General features: G+C 37.9%; 1 long non-coding RNA gene and 1 other non-coding gene across 3 annotated transcripts in view; one reads left to right on the top strand and one right to left on the bottom strand.

The window, feature by feature from the left end:
- LOC133758307 (uncharacterized) overlaps window positions 1–19,235 on the bottom strand; it is a 193,727-nt gene that overhangs the window by 52,503 nt on the left and 121,989 nt on the right. The window contains exons 3-4 of one of the 2 annotated variants that reach the window (XR_009865780.1): window positions 4,050–4,125; window positions 1,856–1,953 (exon numbers count right to left, since the gene is read on the bottom strand). This is a non-coding gene — a long non-coding RNA (uncharacterized LOC133758307). The remainder of the gene's footprint in view (window positions 1–1,855; window positions 1,954–4,049; window positions 4,126–19,235) is intronic. The other variant, XR_009865781.1, reaches the window with a different exon arrangement.
- LOC133758941 (U6 spliceosomal RNA) lies at window positions 15,902–16,005 on the top strand. The gene has a single exon (XR_009865844.1). It is a non-coding gene; the product is annotated as a U6 spliceosomal RNA (small nuclear RNA).

Here is a 19,235-nt window from a genome sequence, read left to right as displayed (position 1 = left end):
CAGGTTCTTTCCCCAAATGTCTACAATAGCCAGGGTTGGGCTAGGCTTTCTAGTGCATCATTCCCATAATTTTTCCTAAATGGTCATCTATTTGTCCAACTGCCTTCCTCTTGTTCTTCATCAGAGAAGAAAATAATAACAAAAATACTTCTGTGATGAGCCTCAAGCTACTTATTTTTTTCATTCTTAATCTTTATATTTTTAATTTTTGACACAAAATATGCATACACATAAGCAGTTAAAATGTTCTAAAAAGCAACACTTTACCTCTCCCATAACTTAATCTAACATATGACTATATGAAGTTTAAAGAAATTTACCTGTATATTTCTAAATAATAAAATTTTATTGCTGCATCTTGATTTTTCTATTTCACCTTCCTCTGGATGATGAGAATTTGGCATTTTATTTGGTTTTATGCTATCTGTATTTTTTGTTCTGTACCCCTTCCTGTCAATGTAGTTATATCATGTGCAGTTAAATTAACGTTCAGCATTTACATTCATAAAACTAGATGAATATTTCTTGCTGAGTCCACAACATGTTGGAGCGAATTTTACTTTTCTTGATTGTATTGATTTGTTTTGTCCTTCGAATAGTAATTTGACAATAGAATCCTTTGATTAATAATTACAATTATAGGGACAAGTGTTTAGCTCAGCTATTAAGATGTCACATGGGATGCTTGCATCCCATATCTAGGCGTTGAGGTTCAAGAACTTGCTCTACTTCTGATCTAGCTTCCTGCTAATGTGCACCATGGAGGCAGCAGATGATGGCTCAAGTATTTTTATTCCTGCTGCCCATGTGGGAAATCCAGATTAAGTTCCAGGCTCATGCTTCAGTATGGCCCAGCCCCTGGTATTGCAGACATTTGGGGTAGTGAACCAGTGAATGGAAGACCTCTGTTAGCCTGTCTGTCTGTCTGTCTGTCTGTTTCTGTCTTCTTGCTTTTTAAATGAAATGAAAATAGATAAAATAAAAAAATAATTATATACATAATCTGTTGATATCTCTTAGATTGCATCTATCTAAATAATCCAGACATATAAATATTAAGTATTCTACAAATTTCATCTTTGTTGAAGAAGTCTCTTCTGGAGTTGTCTAATGCTTTCCAGTACTCTATATTTTCTGTATCCTGTTTCTTTCCTTTTCTTTGCCCTTTGCCTTTTTCTGTCAGTTTATTGAAGGGTTCAAGAAGCTTAATTTTTTTCCAAATTCAGATTTTTGAATGTCTCCATTTCAGTTGAAGTTCTGGACTGTGGAAATTTTCCTTAATCTCATATAAACTGATATATGTGTGTGTTTTCCTATGCCTAAAATTTCCTATTCCAACATAGTTACTCATTTGCTTTGGCATACTACACACTTACTTTTACACACTACATATAACATCAAAATAATAATATAAACACAACCACACATAATATGATTACAAAAGAAAGTGTCAAATTTGCTTTCCAGTTGTTTTGTTCTTATGTTATCATTCTAGAGATACAAGTGTTTCAAATCACTTAGAATAGTCTCTCCATATATGGTTTATAGTTATACAACTAACTTGATATGGTAGGTTCATTAGTAACTTTAAGTTCACTGTTTATTTTTAGGAATTGAATTTTCATTCCAAATGTATTCTAGCTTGTAATTTTATAAAGTATTTTCAGAGTTCCAAAGTTGACACTACATAATAAGGAATATTCAAAGAAACTCAGTTCTATTTATTCCTATGCTCTATTTTTATATTGTTGGTTTATGTTCCATTTATTTTTTTTCAGGTTATTTAAAGAGGATTTGTTTTTTAGAAAAGTTTTAAGTTGATTACTAAAATAAGCAGAAAGACACACAACCTCACCATTATCAAAATCCTGCCCCAGAGTGGTTATCATCAGTGGAGTACTTTGACCCATTGTCATCCAAAGTCCTTGGTTTATATGAGTTCACTCTTGACAACTGAAACAGATTTTAACAAATGTACAGTAATATATCTACTGTTATAACATCATACAAAGTAATGTCACTGCCCTTAAAAATCATCTGTGCTCTGCCTATTTATCCCTTCTCTTTCTCTCACTCCCTAGCAGCCACTGATCTTTTTATTTATTCTTAAATATTTATTTATTTATGTATGTGTGTGTGTGAGAGAGAGAGAGAGTAAGAGAGAGAGAGGGAGAGAGAGAGAGAAAGAGAGAGGGAGAGAGGGAGAGGGAGAGAGAGAGAGAGAGAAAGAGAGAGGGAGAGAGGGAGAGAAGGAGAGAGAGAGAGAGAGGGAGACAGAGAGAGAGAGACAACCCATTCACCAATTCACTTCCTAAATGCCTACAATGGCCCGGGCTAAGTCAGGAGCTGGGCACACAATCCAGGTCTCACATGTGGGTGGCAAAAATTTAAGTACTTGAGTTACTGCCTGCTGCCTCCTAGAGTGGATATTAGTGGGAAGCCAGAATTGGGTGGCAAGTCAGGACTCAAACTCAGGCCTAATTGCTAGGTCAAACACCCACCCAACTTTTCCTTGTCTGCATAGTTGTGGTTTTATGATAATGTCATAAAAGTTGGAATGATACAGCCTTTTCAGAATGGCTTTTTTCACTTAGTAATATGCACTTAAGTTTTCTCCATATCTTTTTATGGTCTGATAGCTCATTTCTTTTTTTTTTTTTTTTTTTTTTGACAAGGAGAGTTATAGACAGTGTGAAAGAGAGACAGAGAGAAAGGTCTTCCTGGCTGGCGCCATGGCTCACTAGGCTAATCCTCTGCCTGTGCCACCAGCATCCTGGGTTCTAGTCCCCATTGGGGCACCGGATTCTGTCCCGGTTGCTCCTCTTCCAGTCCAGCTCTCTGCTGTGGCCCAGGAGTGCAGTGGAGGATGGCCCAAGTGCTTGGGCCCTGCACCTGCATGGGAGACCAGGAGAAGCACCTGGCTCCTGGCTTCGGATCAGCGTGGTGTGCCAGCCACAGTGGCCGTTGCGGGGGTGAACCAACTTAAAAAAAGGAAGACCTTTCTCTGTCTCTCTGTCTCACTGTCTACTCTGCCTGTCAAAAAAAAAAAAAAGTCTTCCTTTAATGACACGAATTCATTCCTTATGGTGAATAATAATTCACTGTGTATGTATACCATATATTCTTTATCCCTTCATTTGCCAATGGTCAAGTAGGTTCATATCTTGACTATTGTAACTGGTGTGGGAATAAACATCAGAGTGCAGGTATTTTCTATAACATGCTGATTTAATTTATTTTGGAAATATATCCAGAAGTGACATATATGTGGTAGATCACGAGATTAGGTGGTAGATTTGATTTTAGTTTTAGGGGGAACTTCTATACTGTTTTCCATAATGGTTGAATTAATTTACATTGTCATTAACAGTATCTAAGAGTTCCTTTTATCAACATCCTTACCAGCATGTGTCATTTCTTGTCTTTTGATAATAGTCATTCCAACCAAAGCCAGTTGATGCTTCATTGTGGTTTTGATTCACATTTACTTGATGACTAATGACATTGAACATTTTTTCCATGTATTTGTTGGTCATATGTATTTCTTATTTTGGGAATATCTTCTCTTTTTTTCTAACAAAGCACATTGCTTTTTTTTGTAGTCGAATAAAGACATATGGAAGGGATTGCTTAGCTGAGGGAACAGAATGAGAAAAGGCACTGAAAGTGGGATAAGCTGGGGAGGTAAAGAGTAGAAAAAATTTTAAGAAGGGGATCTTCTCTTCTCTGCACTTTTAGAGACAAATCTAAGAATGACAGTGCCATCAAGAAGTGTCTTGAATGGCATAGAGAAGAGATGATGGCGAGTAGGTCAAAGTAGAGAAGCACTCAAAATGAACAGCTGACTTTCTTTTCACAGTTTGGTAGAATGACATGGATTACATTTAATCTGATATCAGAAAAATAATGTGGCATTTCTATCAATGGGAGTTTGTGGAATAAATATACCTGCTCTACTTTTTGCACTTGTATATTACTAAAAACCAGAAATTATTCATACAAATTTTCATACATTCTTTTTTTATTCTTATGTTCATAAACTCTCTTACCATGAATTCTCTGGATGGGGTTTCAGGAGTCTAGTTTCATGTGTTAAGGACACATTGTAGTAATGGGTTCAGGCACCTGCACAAAGGAAAGGGAAGCGTTTAGAGATGATTTATGATGAACCGTAAATGCCCTTAAGAAAATACAGTGGACTCTCAACTGAAGAAAGTTCAGTATGTTTGAGGTAGATTGTAGTCACTAGGGCACAGAGCTAGACTACATTTCGAAGACCCCCTTGCAGTTAGACATGAACATTTGAGTTAATTCCAGCCAAGGATTTGGATAAGATCACTTGTCCAATTTTTTTTATATTTATTTATTTGAAAATCAGAGTCACAGAGGGAGAGAGAGAGAGACAGAGATCTTCCATTCATGGTTCAGTCTGCAGATGACCACAACTGCTAGGGCTGCGCCAGGCTGAAGCCAGGAGCCAGAAGTTTCATCCAGATCTCCCATGTGGGTAACAGGAGCCTAAGCACTTGGGCCATCTTCCACTGCTTTCCCTAGACCAGTGGCAGAGATCTGGAGAGGAAATGGAACAGCTGGGACATGAACTGGTGCCCAGTTGGGATGTTATGGTGGCGCTTTACCTGCTATGCCATAACACGGACTCCCATTTGTCCATTTTTAATTAGATTATTTGGGTTTTTTGCATTCCTGATATATTCTGGATATCAATGGTTTGTCAGAGGAATAGTTTGCAAATGTTTATTTCCACTCTGTAGGCTGCCCCTTCACTCTGTTGATTATTTTCTTCCCCTGCAAAGGCTTATTTATTTTAGCCCAATTTGCCACTTTTTTTTTCAAAGAATTTTAGGAAGTTTTTCTCATTTATTTTAGGCATTGATCAGACATAGAGAGAACTCCCACATACTTTTCACTCCCTGAATGCCTGTAACAACAGCTGGGGCTGAGCCACTGCTCCTGCCAGGAGCCAAGAATGCAATCCAGGTCTCCCATATGAATGGCAGGAAACCAATTACTGAAGCCATCTTGCTGCCTCTCAGGGTCTGCACTGGCAGGTAGGTGGGGTCAGGAGCCAGAGCCAGGAATTGAGCCCAGGTGCTCCAGGGATATGGGAGTTTTAACTGCTAAGTAGATACCTACTCTTATTTTTAGCTATTTTTATTATCACATTTAAAATATTTATTTAATGTGGCCAGCGCCGTGGCTCACTAGGCTAATCCTCCGCCTTGCGGCGCCGGCGCACCGGGTTCTAGTCCCGGTCGGGGCACTGATCCTGTCCCGGTTGCCCCTCTTCCAGGCCAGCTCTCTGCTGTGGCCAGGGAGTGCAGTGGAGGATGGCCCAAGTCCTTGGGCCCTGCACCCCATGGGAGACCAGGAGAAGCACCTGGCTCCTGCCATCGGATCAGCGCGGTGCGCCGGCCGCAGCGCGCTACCGCGGCGGCCATTGGAGGGTGAACCAACGGCAAAAGGAAGACCTTTCTCTCTGTCTCTCTCTCACTGTCCACTCTGCCTGTCAAAAAAAAAAATATATATATATATATAAATATTTATTTAATGAAATTTATCATTTTAATTGCTTTTGGAGTCATAGATTTCTCCATTTTCAGGTTACAGAAAAATCAAACTGTGTTTCCTTCTAGTACTTATATAGCCACAAGAGTACCTAGTTTAGTGGGTTAAAACCCACAATTTTACAAATAAAACAATCAAATAAGATTGAAAACAATAGCATACATTGCATTCAATAAATTATTAAAGAAGCTTGGAAGCTTTTACTTTCAACTTAAGAAAAACATGAACAAATTGAAAACCAACCACTCTTAGATTCACTAGAGAAGTGAAGTCAAAAAGCAAATTGCTATTCCCAAAAGTAGAGAAACAGATGGGTGGATACAGAAAATTTCAGTTTATCCAGGAGCAGAAAACTAACAGCAGAAGTCACCAGCTGGAATTAGAATCAGTAGGAACACTTTAAACCACAACTGTTGAATTGCAAGATGCTTAGTATACACTATCCAGGGTTATAAATTCCAAGGAGATAGTGCTAAAGGGACTCACACACTTCAGTGAATTTTATCTGCAAGAGTTTTACTATGTTCTCATCAAAAAGACAGAGGAAAAAACCTCGAGTTTTAGGGAGGGGGGAGAGTAGCAAATCGAAGGTTTTAAAAAACACCCAGTTTTCTGCTCTTTTTAACAAGGCCTACCCTTAAGGGAAACTATTTTATCAGAACATAACTTAGAGTTATACAAAAGCAAACATTCTGGAGGAAAGGAAATACCCAACTCAGGCTGACTAAAGGACTGAGACTTCCCTGTAGGGGCTATCATAATGCTTTTCCTCTGCTGACACCCTACTACCACATCAGGAAGGCTCCTGTATAATAACAAGGGATTACAGCTGAAAGAATGACAAGCCTCAGACCCTATTTAAAGACTCTTGGAAAACCCAGAATTAGGAGAAACAAAAGAAAAGATACTGAAGGAAATTTTAGCCTCTGACTCCACAGCAACAGTAAAGAGTAAACATAGCCCACTCCTAATCAGATAGAAAGAGTATTGTGTTTTGTAACCATTTTCTAATTTTAACACAAATAAATATAAAAACAGTTATGAATGTATGCATTGGGTTGTGATTTAAAATGCATTTGTTAGGTGGATCACAGTCAAAAACGTTGAAAGCAGTTGGCCTAGAGACTCTCTTTAGTCTTCTGTCTATATAACCAACTCATACTAGCACCTACAGACTCATTATCCATTCAAATATAAAAAAGTTTCATTCCATGCAGCAACAGATCAATGAAGACATAGACAATACAAGTTCATGAAATTTGTTTTGTTATTTTCATTAACATAGTGGGGATTTCAACTAAAAGTATAACTGTTCACATAAAGGCAAGTGTTTGTCCCAGCAACATTTCTCTTAGCTCATGTGACAACCACTGTGTTAGCACGTGATGCCAAAGAAGCTAGAAGTCCAGTGACCCAGAAGACATGCTTACTATCAACCCACCTATGCTGCACCATCTCTATTTGCAACATTATTGTCTCTAAAACTTGCAGAAGTTTCAAGCATAGATATTCATGATAATTTATGTCTCCTTCAGCCTAACCTTCCCATTTAGTGTCCTTGAGGTACTAATGGACTCTCCTGTACTGGTGACTCACATCTACATCTTTTTCTTGCTTTCAGAACTCACTTGAATCTCAACCACCTATAATATCAAAATCTTCTGAAACAAAAGTCCTCTATGAGCCCTTCTTTTATTTATACTAATATTTTTTTTAGTTTTATTTATTTGACAGGTAGAGATAAAGACAGTGAGAGAAAAAGAGACAGAAAGGTGCTGCACCGATCTGAAGCCAGGAGCCAGGTGCTTCCTCCTGGTCTCCCATGCAGGTGCAGGGCCCAAGCACTTGGGCCATCCTCCACTGCCTTCCCGGGCCACAGCAGAGAGCTGGACTGGAAGAGGAGCAACAGGGACTAGAACCCGGCGCCCATATGGGATGCTGGTGCTGCAGGTGGAGGATTAACCAAGTGAGCCACGGTGCCGGCCCCAATATATACTAATCTTTAAGTGTCCAAAGAATTTGTTTTCTGAATGATTTTTCAACACAAAAATTCTTTACCACCAGGTGTTTATACTTAGTTATTTTACACTTTGAATGAGAAGTGATGGTTGTTTCTTTTATATTATATGCTCAGTAGTCAATAGATTGGCATATATAGGCATTTGATAAAAAATTATTTAGTAAGTAGATTCATGAATGATTCAACACATTAATTCTCATTTAAGAATGATAGTTGTGGTCATACATATGTTAATCTCTTTTCATTGCTATTATTTTTATGAACATGATGCATTATTTATAAGTTCACAAAACTAGCAATTCATGAGATGAAACCAGTACTTAGAACCATGTCTTTCTAGAATTTTAAAATAACATTGATGATGTTAGCACTCACGATTGCCAAAACATTTAGATGGATGAATAATGGATGGAGTTAGTCAGCCCTGTGGTCAGATGATAAACCTTCCTAAGTAAGGCTATTTAGACACTTCCCTCTGCATGTGCAGCTTCTAATTAACTCCTGAACTCATAATTCCCTGTGGTTTTGCCACAATATTCATCAATTCAGTTCTCTCAGTGACACACGAATGCCATATAAAACACATTTCTAAGTAAAACTCCCTTGTTTTTCTTTACACCTGAAAATAAATGTTTATGAAAGGATGAGAAAAAGTCAAAGAACAAATAATATATAACTGTTATATAACAGGCTTTTATTACTCAGGTTCGCATATGTATACAACATTAAGCAGTCAATATCTCAAGCATTAAACACTGGCATTCCTCCTCCCCCCAGCCCCCACTTTTTAAATATGCAGGCTCTTCCTGCATAGGCAAGAAGTATCAACATCCTGGGAATCATTAATCCAACTTCTAATATTGGAATTTCTTTGAGATTTTTGAGTCCACAAATATTCCTTAATGAATCAAGTTTGGTTTTTGCTCTTCAAGAAAAGAACGATTCTCAACTGCCCATTAAAATCCCCTGTATTCCAAAGTCTGTTTTCTCACCATTGTATTCCAGGTTAAAAATACTGTCCAAGTAGGCAAACAACCAATCAATTCAAGTAGTATCTCTACAACTCCTCTCTGCATTCTGATTAAGAATTCATTTAGTTATGTACATTCACACCTTTATTAGGCTTTCCTCAATAAATCAAGCATTTTTATAGACACTGAGTCTTTATTTGTTTACACAACAAACTCATTCAAAACTTGTGTTAGCTAGCTTTTTTAGTAATATCTCTATGGTTTACAGCAACAAACATGTATTACTAGCTCAAGTTCATGAGAGTGGTAGCTCTGCCAGGTTTAGCTGAGCTTGGTTAACCTGGACCTTGGCTCTATGACAAGTATCTTTTTATTCCATGGTGCAGTCTGAAGGAGTAAGTCTCTGGTCTTGAACATGCTGTTCTCATTCTTGAAGGCAAAACAAGGAGATTGAATACTAACCTTAGTGAAACATGCAAACACCCTTAAAGTTTCTACTCAGAACATCTATTAGCCAAAGAACACGATCTATGCCAAAGCCAGTGGAGTAGGAAAGTAGACTGCTCACAGAGAAACAAGGCAAAGTCTGAAGGGGAATACATATTTATTAAATAATGATTGCATTATTTAATACCACAACCTGCCCTCTTGTTTACAAATGTTCACTTTCTTTATGTAAGGAAAATGTGATCATCATATCCTAAAGGTACTCCAAATCACACTGAATCATAGAAAGTGGCTTGAAATCCAGGTTCCTGGGTATATCTCATGTGTAAATGTAGTTCTTCTTGAGCCAAAAACTATGAACCAAAGGACTTGTTATTTGCACTCTACAGTTCTAGCATAAAGTAGGGGATCCCACAATACACTCTCCCATTTAAAAGGGGAAATGGGAAAATCACTTTTCCTTAGCAATTTTAGAAATCTGGCAGCAGTTGTACTATTAACCTGGGGACAGGAAAATTTACATAATCAACTCTTAGTTTTGTTTCATGAAGGTAGATCCCTACTCCATTTTTCTTCATGATTCTTGACTTCACCTTCTTGGAGCTTCTTCCTTTTTCAATAACCTCTTCAGGAGAAAATGCCCTTCATAACAATGAACATCTTTCACTTTGCTCATAGAAAATTGAGGGGCTGGGGCCACCACTTGGCGTAGTGGGCTAAGCCTCCTGCAGCGCTGGCATTATATATTGGTTCGTGTCCTGGCTGATCCTTTTCTGATCCAACTCCCTGCTGTGGCCTGGGAAAGCAGTCGAAGTTGGTCCAAGTGCTTGGGCCCCTGCATCCATTTGGGAGACCTGGAAGAAGGTCCTGACTCCTGGCTTCCAACTGGCTCAGCTCTGGCCATTGCTGCCATTTGGGAAGTGAACAAGCAGATGGAAGACTTTTCTCTCTATCTCTCTCCCTCTAACTCTACCTCTCAAATTAATAAATAAATCTTAAAAAAAAAAGAAAATTGAGGGCCTGAGAGTAGTCTAACTACTCACAAACCTCTTTAATTCAAGCTGGTGGCATTTTGAGAATCAAAAGTCTTTACTATGTTGGTTTCTTAAATAAGTTTATTTTCTATTAATGTCTCCTGTCATGGCCAGATCAATAATGAGAAGACATTTCTCTAGACTTAATTACAGGTAACTTGCAATTTTTTAGACTTCTATTGCACAGTCTATGATAGTTTTACCAAGATATGTCTTGTATAATTGAAATAAATGGGGACAATTTTAATGGAATCATCTTTAACACATGGCATGGTGACCACAGTCTTTATTGGCTTTTCTACTCAAGCTTCAGTATTTATTATTATTTATATTATTAATTTGGTGTGCTTGTACATTTACTTGGTAAAATGAAAATATTAACTTCATATTATGGGGGATATGAAAGCATTTTTGTAGACCCTTAATCATATGCATTTTGTACAATTAATCTTATTTTCTGATCTCAAAAATAATCTTCTAAAAGATAATAGGTAATAAAATTTATACTATTTACACTTGGCCCCTTTAAAATCTCTTTGAAATTATCCTTACAACTGCCCACGTTACTATATGGCACCTTCAAACTGAGAATTTACTCAAGTTGTTCAGTTTCTGATGTGTTTTGAATTTACAAAATCAATTAGAATGATTACATGTAAGAAAATGTAGACAAAAATAGAAGACAGCCAGCCGTGCCCTTGTTTTGGTCTTGAATTGAAGTTTTTCTTAATTTGAAAATAATGTTCGGGGCTGGCACTATGACATAGTGGGTAAAGCCACTGCCTGCAATGCTGGCATCCCATATGGGTGTAGGATAGAGTCCCAGTTACTCCACTTCTGATCCAGCTCTCTGCCATGGCCTCGAAAAGCAGTAGAATATGGCCCAACGGCCAGCACCACGGCTCAATAGGCTAATCCTCCGCCTGTGGCGCTGGCACTCTGGGTTCTAGTCCAGGTCGGGGCGCCAGATTCTGTCCCGGTTGCTCCTCTTCCAGTCCAGCTCTCTGCTGTGGCCCGGGAAGGCAATGGAGGATGGCCCAAGGCCTTGGGCCCTACACCGCATGGGAGACCAGGAGAAGCACATGGCTCCTGGCTTCGGATCAACGCTGGTTCACTCCCCAGATGGCAGCAACGGCCAGAGCTGTGCTGATCTGAAGCCAGGAGCCAGGAGCTTCCTCCGGGTCTCCCATGTGGGTGCAGGGGCCCAAGGACTTGGGCCATCTTCTTCTTTTTTTTTTTTTTCATTTATTAAACTTTTATTTAATGAATATAAATTTCCAAAGTACAGCTTATGGGTTACAATGGCTTCCCCCCTCCCATAACTTCCCTCCCGCCCGCAACCCTCCCCTTTCCCGCTCCCTCTCCCTTTCCATTCACATCAAGATTCATTTTCAATTCTCTTTATATACAGAGGATCAGTTTAGTATATATTAGGTAAAGATTTCAACAGTTTGCCCCATATAGCAACACAAAGTGAAAAAACTACCGTTGGAGTACTAGTTATAGCATTAAATAACAGTGTACAGCACATTAAAGACAGAGATCCTACATAATATTTTTTAAAATTAATTTTCTATGCCATTTCCAATTTAACACCAGGTTTTTTTTTATTTCCAATTATCTTTATATACAGAAGATCAATTCAGTATATAATTAGTAAAGACCTCATCAGTTTGTACCCACACAGAAACACAAAGTATAAAAATACTGTTTCAGTACTAGTCACATCATCACTTCACATTAGACAACACATCAAGGACAGATCCCACATGGGATGTAAGTACACAGTGACTCCTGTTGCTGACTTAACAATTTGACACTCCTGTTCATGGCATCAGTAATCTCCCTAGGCTCTAGTCATGAGTTGTCAGGGCTATGGAAGCCTTTAGAGTTCACTGACTTTGATCTTATTCCGATAGGGTCATAGTCAAAGTGGAAGTTCTCTCCTCCCTTCGGAGAAAGGTACCTCCTTCTTTGATGGCCCCGTTCTTTCCACTGGGATCTCACCCACAGAGATCTTTCATTTAGGTCTTTTTTTTTTTTCCTTTTCCATGGTATCTTGGCTTTCCATGCCTACAATACTCTCATGGGCTCTTCAGCCAGATCCGAATGCCTTAAGGGCTGATTCTGAGGCCAGAGTGTTGTTTAGGACATCTGCCATTCTATGAGTCTGCTGTGCATCCCGCTTCCCATGTTGGATCCTTCTCTCCCTTTTTGATTCTATCAGTTAGTATTAGCAGACACTTGTCTTGTTTGTGTGATCCCTTTGACTCTTAGACCTATCAGAGCCATCAATTGTGAGATGAAATTCATCACTTGGACTAGTGAGATGGCATTGGTACATGCCACCTTGATGGGATTGTGTTGGAATCCCCTGTTGGGCCATCTTCTATTGCTTTCCCAGGCCATAGCAGAGAGCTGTATTGGAAGAGGAGCAGCCGGGACTAGAACCGGTGCCCATACGGGATGCTGGCGCTTCAGGCCAGGGCTGTAACCTGCTGCGCCACAGTGCCAGCCCCAATAAGCATATACTTTCTATGCCTGCATTTTATATTTGAGAAATGGTTGCCAAAGGCTCAATGTAAACTAGTATGTACACAAACTTAAATATTTTTCTACATGGAAATAATTCATTCTTCTAATTTCATTTCTTTCCTTGATCATTCACTCCTACTTTCTCTTGCACTCATAGTCTTCCATGTTTGTCTTTTTTGTTGTCTCATTCTAACTTTATCTGTCTGGCATTAATGTTTCTGCTTAGCTTGATTCTGCAGGCAGGCTTCTTATGTGGCAGGGAAGATGGCTACTTGTACCAAGTTCAGTTTTTCCAAGCATGCCAATCTTAACAGAAAAATAATTTGTTTCTTCTAACATTAAGAATGCTATTACTCTGCTTTGGTGTACATTGAAAATTATTAATATAAAGAGAACAGATTTAATGTTATTTCAAAGACAATTCCAAGAAGATAACCATAATTCCCTCCCTCTTTCATTTTATAAAATTTATTTTAGTTTTTATTTATCTGAAAGAGAGGGAGGGAATGAAGGAGAAAGTGTAGGGGAAGTGAGGGGAGAGAACGTGAGCAAGCGAGTGAGCAAGAGAGACCTTTCTGCTGATTAACTCCCCAAATGCCCCCCACAGGTGAGGCTGAGCCAGAAGTTGGGACTCCAAATAGGTCTCCCACAGGGCTGGTCTCCCAAGTAGCTGGGGCATCATCTGCTGCTACTCAATGTATCTACGAAGCTGGATCAGAAGTGGAGGCAGGGCTTGACCACAGTCACTCATACAAGATGCAAGTGTTTCAAGGGGCCTTAACCACTCTGCCACAACACCTGCCACCTGCTTTGGTATATATTATCTTACTTCTTGCTGATAATATTCTAATATGAGGCTAACCCAGGAGGCTATATCTTAGATCTATGGAACCTGATCTGTTACCTTCTTTGGTATATTAACTAGATTTGCACTGTGATTATGCTGTGAAATAAGAAACCCCCAAATGTCAGCTCCATTCTTAGAATATTATCCCTGGTTGTTCTGAAATTGTTGCCAGAAGCTCCTAAGTGAGCATGCTTTCTCATTAACATACTGCATTTTTCCCATTCCCTCAACCTTGGGTTTAAAGTTTTAGGCTTCATTCTCTTCTCGTTGCACTAAATTAAGTCACGCTGCTATATATAAACCAGTTCCAAACTAGTTAATATAAGTAGTTCAGGTCTGAACCACGTGTGCGACTTAGAAATGAGGAGAATCACATTTCCCCAAGCACATGAACTACTTAGAGGGACAGTGACAATTAGCACCGTTCAACACATAGTATCATGCTTACATTTCAGGATCTTTATGTCACTTCCAGATTAGAGTTTGGTTTGCTGGAAGACCACTGAACAGTAATCATCTGAATTCTCTACTGCTAGACACCACTTCAAAGACTGAACTGAGAAAATCTGCAAAGAAAAAAAGGAAAGGTGAAGAGAAACTGAATAGGGAAGTGATGTTTTCCTTCTACCACCTGGACTAGTGATACAGAATAGCTAAATTTTAAACTTTTTCCTTCCTTGGAAAAATATGAGAGGTTCTGAATTAGAAATATCCATGGGTATGTAAGTCATTGACTTAATTCTAGAGGAAATAATAGTAAGATGCTGGTCATTGTAGTGGAGGAGAGTTACTTAGAACATTTTTCTTTCTAATAAAAAAATGTAACAAATGGAAAATGACAAATGTTAATACAGGAACTGTAAATAAGCGTATTACCTCTTAAATTTCTGACGTATGATATATACTTAAGGATTGTTAAGAAACAATTTTGCAATGCTGATAAGATTGTATATATTTCTGGGTCCTAGCTATAAAGTGTTTTGGATTTGATGTTTATTCAGTGCTGTGACTTATCAATGAAAAATTTCTCACATACAATTCACTATGTTATATAGCTCTTCCTCAACATTTTACTGTATTGCAGGGTAGTTTTGAACTATCTTGAAGATTTAAGGGGTTCTTCCTAATTCCCTCTGAGGAAGGTCTACAATTGTCTGTTTATATTCTAGAGATGAAATGAAACAATGCATGATATTTAACTGCAATAGTTCCAAGTACATTGAATGTGCTCAATAGACAGTGGAGCCAATTATCTTTGTAATTGCTGCTCTTATTTTGCCCCTTATCCTTTGAATCATTTTTCTGTAACACTGTGTGCAAGTTGCTACTCCAAAGACCAAGTGGCAGGAAAGTCCACCAACACCTTTGCCTGATCTCAAAGGATGAATGAGGGAGGCAGCTGGTTTCTAACATCTTTACTTTGACAGCCCTCAAAACCACCAGCGCCTCACATGCAGTTGGGGGATATTGGTAGCTCTGGGAGAAAAAGTGCTTGAACATCTTCAGAATGCCAGTGATTTTTTCAGGGAATAGCATCCATGTGTCTCAAAGTGAAAATTAAATCCAAACTTCCTTCATCATCAAACACTTGCTGTTCCTCTTTGAAAACTTTGTGAATCTGGTGCTCATGAAAACATGGGTTAGGGAGGATCAGTGCGAAAGGCCAAGTAACACATGTCTTCTTCCTCTGCTTTGGTGCTTTATTTTCATGGTCCTAATAATTCCCCTACAGAGGAAAAGCAAGCGGTGAAACAAAAAAGATATCGAAAATAATACTAACAACGTACAGAGTCATCCCACAGTTCATGACAGAAGAAATGCTAGTTTAATGCAATACAGCTTGTGCTGATACTTAAATATTGATCATAAAGTTTAGATGTTTGCAATCACTACATTTTACACTATGATTTATTTGAGCAAGTCTGGTGATATGTTTGGGTTCTTTTAGAAAAGCAGCAAAATCAGTAGCACTCTTTTTTTTTTTTTTTTTTATAAATACCTGTAGAGAATTGTTTTTGAAGACTATGCTCAAAATATACCATGGAAGGTAGAAAAAGTAGCAAGAGATATTTTAATTTTTACTTATGTTAAAGAAATGCAAATCAAAATGAGCTTAAATTTTTTTTAATGCTTTTGGTTATACCAGGGTGGATTAGCAGAGGAAATGGAGACAAATAGTCAAATGTTTTGAAGACAGAGCAATCAGGCTTTGTAGCTTGATTGGATGAGGGTGTGAAAGAGAAAAGAGGAGTCAAGGATAACTGATGTTTTTTGTTTGAGCACATGGAAAGATGAATTTACCCTCAACTAAAATAGGAACAGCCAAGAGTAGGGTAGGTTTGGGTGCGAGAGTGGAGACGAGAGGTTCAATTTGGGGCATAAGTTGTAAGTTTGATTCTAATATCATAAGTAGCTTAAATATTTACCACAAATGTATTACGATGAGATCTCTTGGTCTCCAGGATATAAAACAAAACAAAACCCATAAAATAAAATTGGAATATAGAGAAAATTAGCATGGTCCCTGGACAAGGATGATACGCAAAATTGTGAAGTATTCCATTTAAAAAAAAAAAAAGATCATTTATTTGAGAAGGAGGGGAGCAGAAAGGGGAGGACACATGGATGCTATTCCCTGAAAAATCACTGGCATTCTGAAGATGTTCAATCTCATCCACTGATTCACTCCCCAGTGTTTGTAATAGCTGGAGTAAAGTAGGTGCCAGGAACTCCATCCAGGTGTCCCATAGGGGTGGAAGAAAATCAGTCTCTTGAGCCATCAGGGTTGCTTCCCAGGGTCTGCATTAAAAGGCAACTGGAATCAGGAGCTGGAGCTGGCAATCTCAGATGCAGGATGCAAGTGTTTTTAACCCCTAGGCCAAATGCCTGACCCTCAACTACATCATTTTTAAATTAACCTAAGGAAGAGGTTTTTCAATGAATCAATAATTTGGATTTTCACAAGTTTTAACCATACAACAATTTTTTTATTCTCTACTTTGAAAAAAAGTATCAATAATTCAAAGTTATTATTGTCATTATGTATTAAACACTGTTTACTAATTTACAAATGTTATCTAATTGCCACCAAATATAGTAAGATAGTAACTACTAGTATTTCCTGTTTTCCATTAAGAAAGATTGAGGTTTTAAAAGGCTCCAGGGGCACACATGATACTAGTGTATGTATTCAGCTCAGTTAATGAGATCAGTTTGACTCTAAGGTCAAAGCCATTAAAATATATTTCAGGTGTCAACTTATTCCTTTTGAAAAATTATAATATTGATATTGATACCGATATTCATAAGCATTTCAAATTTTTATTTACACTTTACCTTTTGGGAACATTTTTATTCAGTTCTGTACTAAATAGAAGCAAAGTTGAAAATATGAATCATCAATCAATACTTAACATAATTTAATTTGGCCAGTCACAATTTAAAATTTGATCTGCCATTGGAGCAGCCATACTGAATTTTTATTAGACTGGACAGCTATTAAAAATGCTTAAAAATACTGTTTAATAAGCTAAAAATATATTCATTATATTTTCTTGCTAGCTTCTTTTTTAAAAATCAAATATGGGATTAGTAAATTCATCACAGGTCATTGTTTAAATATTAAAATAGTAAGGTGGGGACCTTAGTTCTTAAGGTTGAAGAACAATTCCTGGACTGAAGGGAAAGAGACTGACTACCGAAAGGCCTTGAGGAAAATGTAATCACAGGATTTTCCACAGAAGTGACCAGGTCTCACAGGGATATCTCGTACAAAATAAGAGCAGAAGAGAAATCTTATGGTGCCAAGATCAAACCTACATGAATTAGTAGCTGGTCCTTTGACAAGAATGGTTTTCTGTTTTTGAAAATTTTTATTTGTTTAATTTTATTTGAAAGGTAGAGAGACAGAGACAGACACAGAGAGACCCTCCATCTGATGTTTCACTAGCGAAATGCTGATAACAGCCAGTGCTGGATCAGGCTGAAGCCAGGAACCTAAAACTCAATCTGGGTCTCCTATGTGGATGGCAGAGTCCCATGCACTTGAACCATTCTGTGCTGCCTCCCAGGGTAAGCATCAGCAGGAAGCTAGATTGGAAGCACAGAATCTAGGACTCAAACCATGCACTTCAAGTATCCCGATAAGCAGCATCTTAACCACTGTGCCAAATACCCATCCCCAAGTATGGTTTTCTATTTAGGTATCACACTCCTGTTATGAGTTTTGACTACTGTCATCAAGCCTTATGGAAGATTCAATATATCTCATTTTTGTGTCATTTTCTTCAGAGAAAATCATGTTACAGGGACATCACTAGGGCTCTGAAGGTTTAAAGGACAGATTGGTGTTCTGAGAGAAGGAAAGTCTCACTATCTTGTCTTGGCAATAGCGGGGATTATAAATTGATTCTCTAAGTGTAACCTTTGCTATAGGAAGTCCCATGTTTTTGTATAGTTACAGGAGTTGCCTTTTTTCCCCATGATTCCCCAGAGTATCTATGCCAGCCAATATCCAGTCAAAAGAAATATAGATACTATTCTAAAGAGAGAATATGCAGGCACTGGGAGCAATTACCATTATCCAAGGAACTCACCTGAGTTAAGTGGAGCTATGAAGGCTAACAGATTGGACTTGCAGTTCCATCTTTCACTCGTATGCTCTCTCTGTGCCTACGTGGCTGAATCGGTATGGAAATGTGTATTCCTTGAGTATTTCCATCTTTACTTCCTCTTTCATGAACAAAATAATCATAATCAAAACCAACTATTGTATTCTGACCTTGTTAACTTGTTGCCTGCCTTTTCCATTCTGACTGAATAAACCCAGCCAGAGAATGCCCAACACGCCTATTTCTTTTTCTCTTATGGATTCCCTCTTGTCAGCTGGGGCAGAATTATCCTGATATACATTTTGAAAGACTATTTGTTGAAAAGTGAAAAAGGCATATTTTAACTCATTTCTGTGTATCTATAGAAAGGAGTTAGAGAATGTCTAAATTGGGTAATTTATTTTCAGTCTTCAATTAGCATTAATCAAGAACTCCTTTACCTCTTAGGCTCCTGTGCCTGAATCATATATGATCTGCTATAATTATTCACACTGTGTATTCTTTTAGAGTGTAATCAACCTAGAAATCAACTCTCCCCTCTTTCACTATGTACTCTTATTTTAATGGGGGAATTCCTTTCCAGGATCTTAACATGTATTGAAATTTTGAAAATAGTGGATTTTTAAAAATCTTACTTAAAACGTTAGTTAAGATGAAATAATGAAAAAAGGAAGAATCAGATCATCTCTTTGAAAAAAATTATTTTACAATATCTTAATAATCTTAGTGCTAATTAGCAGGCTAATAAAGTCTTTGTAAATTAACATCTTTTCTTTTTTTTAAAAAAGGAAAAAACTTTCTCATTTAATGCATAGAATGTTGACTTCCCTTTTATGTTGTAGTCTTATTTCATCATTTTCAGGCTTTATTATTTTCTTCATAGATGAATGAATATATATTTCTATTCTTAAAAACAGGTCATGAGAAAAGGGATATGCCAATGCAACTAATCTTTAGCTAGCTTGTGCCAGAAATGCAACATTCATAATGTTGTCCTCACTGGCTTTTCTTTTGAAATTGTAATGCCAGGGAAAATGATTTATTGCCAGCTTGAACTCAGACTTGAGCTTTGTAAAAGAAATTTATTGGCGTCAAGTTAGCATCATGCCATAATCACTCCTAAAAAAGACATTTGTCACTATAAACCCTTATTTTCGGTGCCTGACATTTTCCATGAAACTATAC

The sequence above is a fragment of the Lepus europaeus genome, chromosome 4, assembly GCF_033115175.1.
Source record: "Lepus europaeus isolate LE1 chromosome 4, mLepTim1.pri, whole genome shotgun sequence".
NCBI lineage: Eukaryota > Metazoa > Chordata > Mammalia > Lagomorpha > Leporidae > Lepus > Lepus europaeus.
This window is presented reverse-complemented; position numbering and strand designations above follow the sequence as displayed.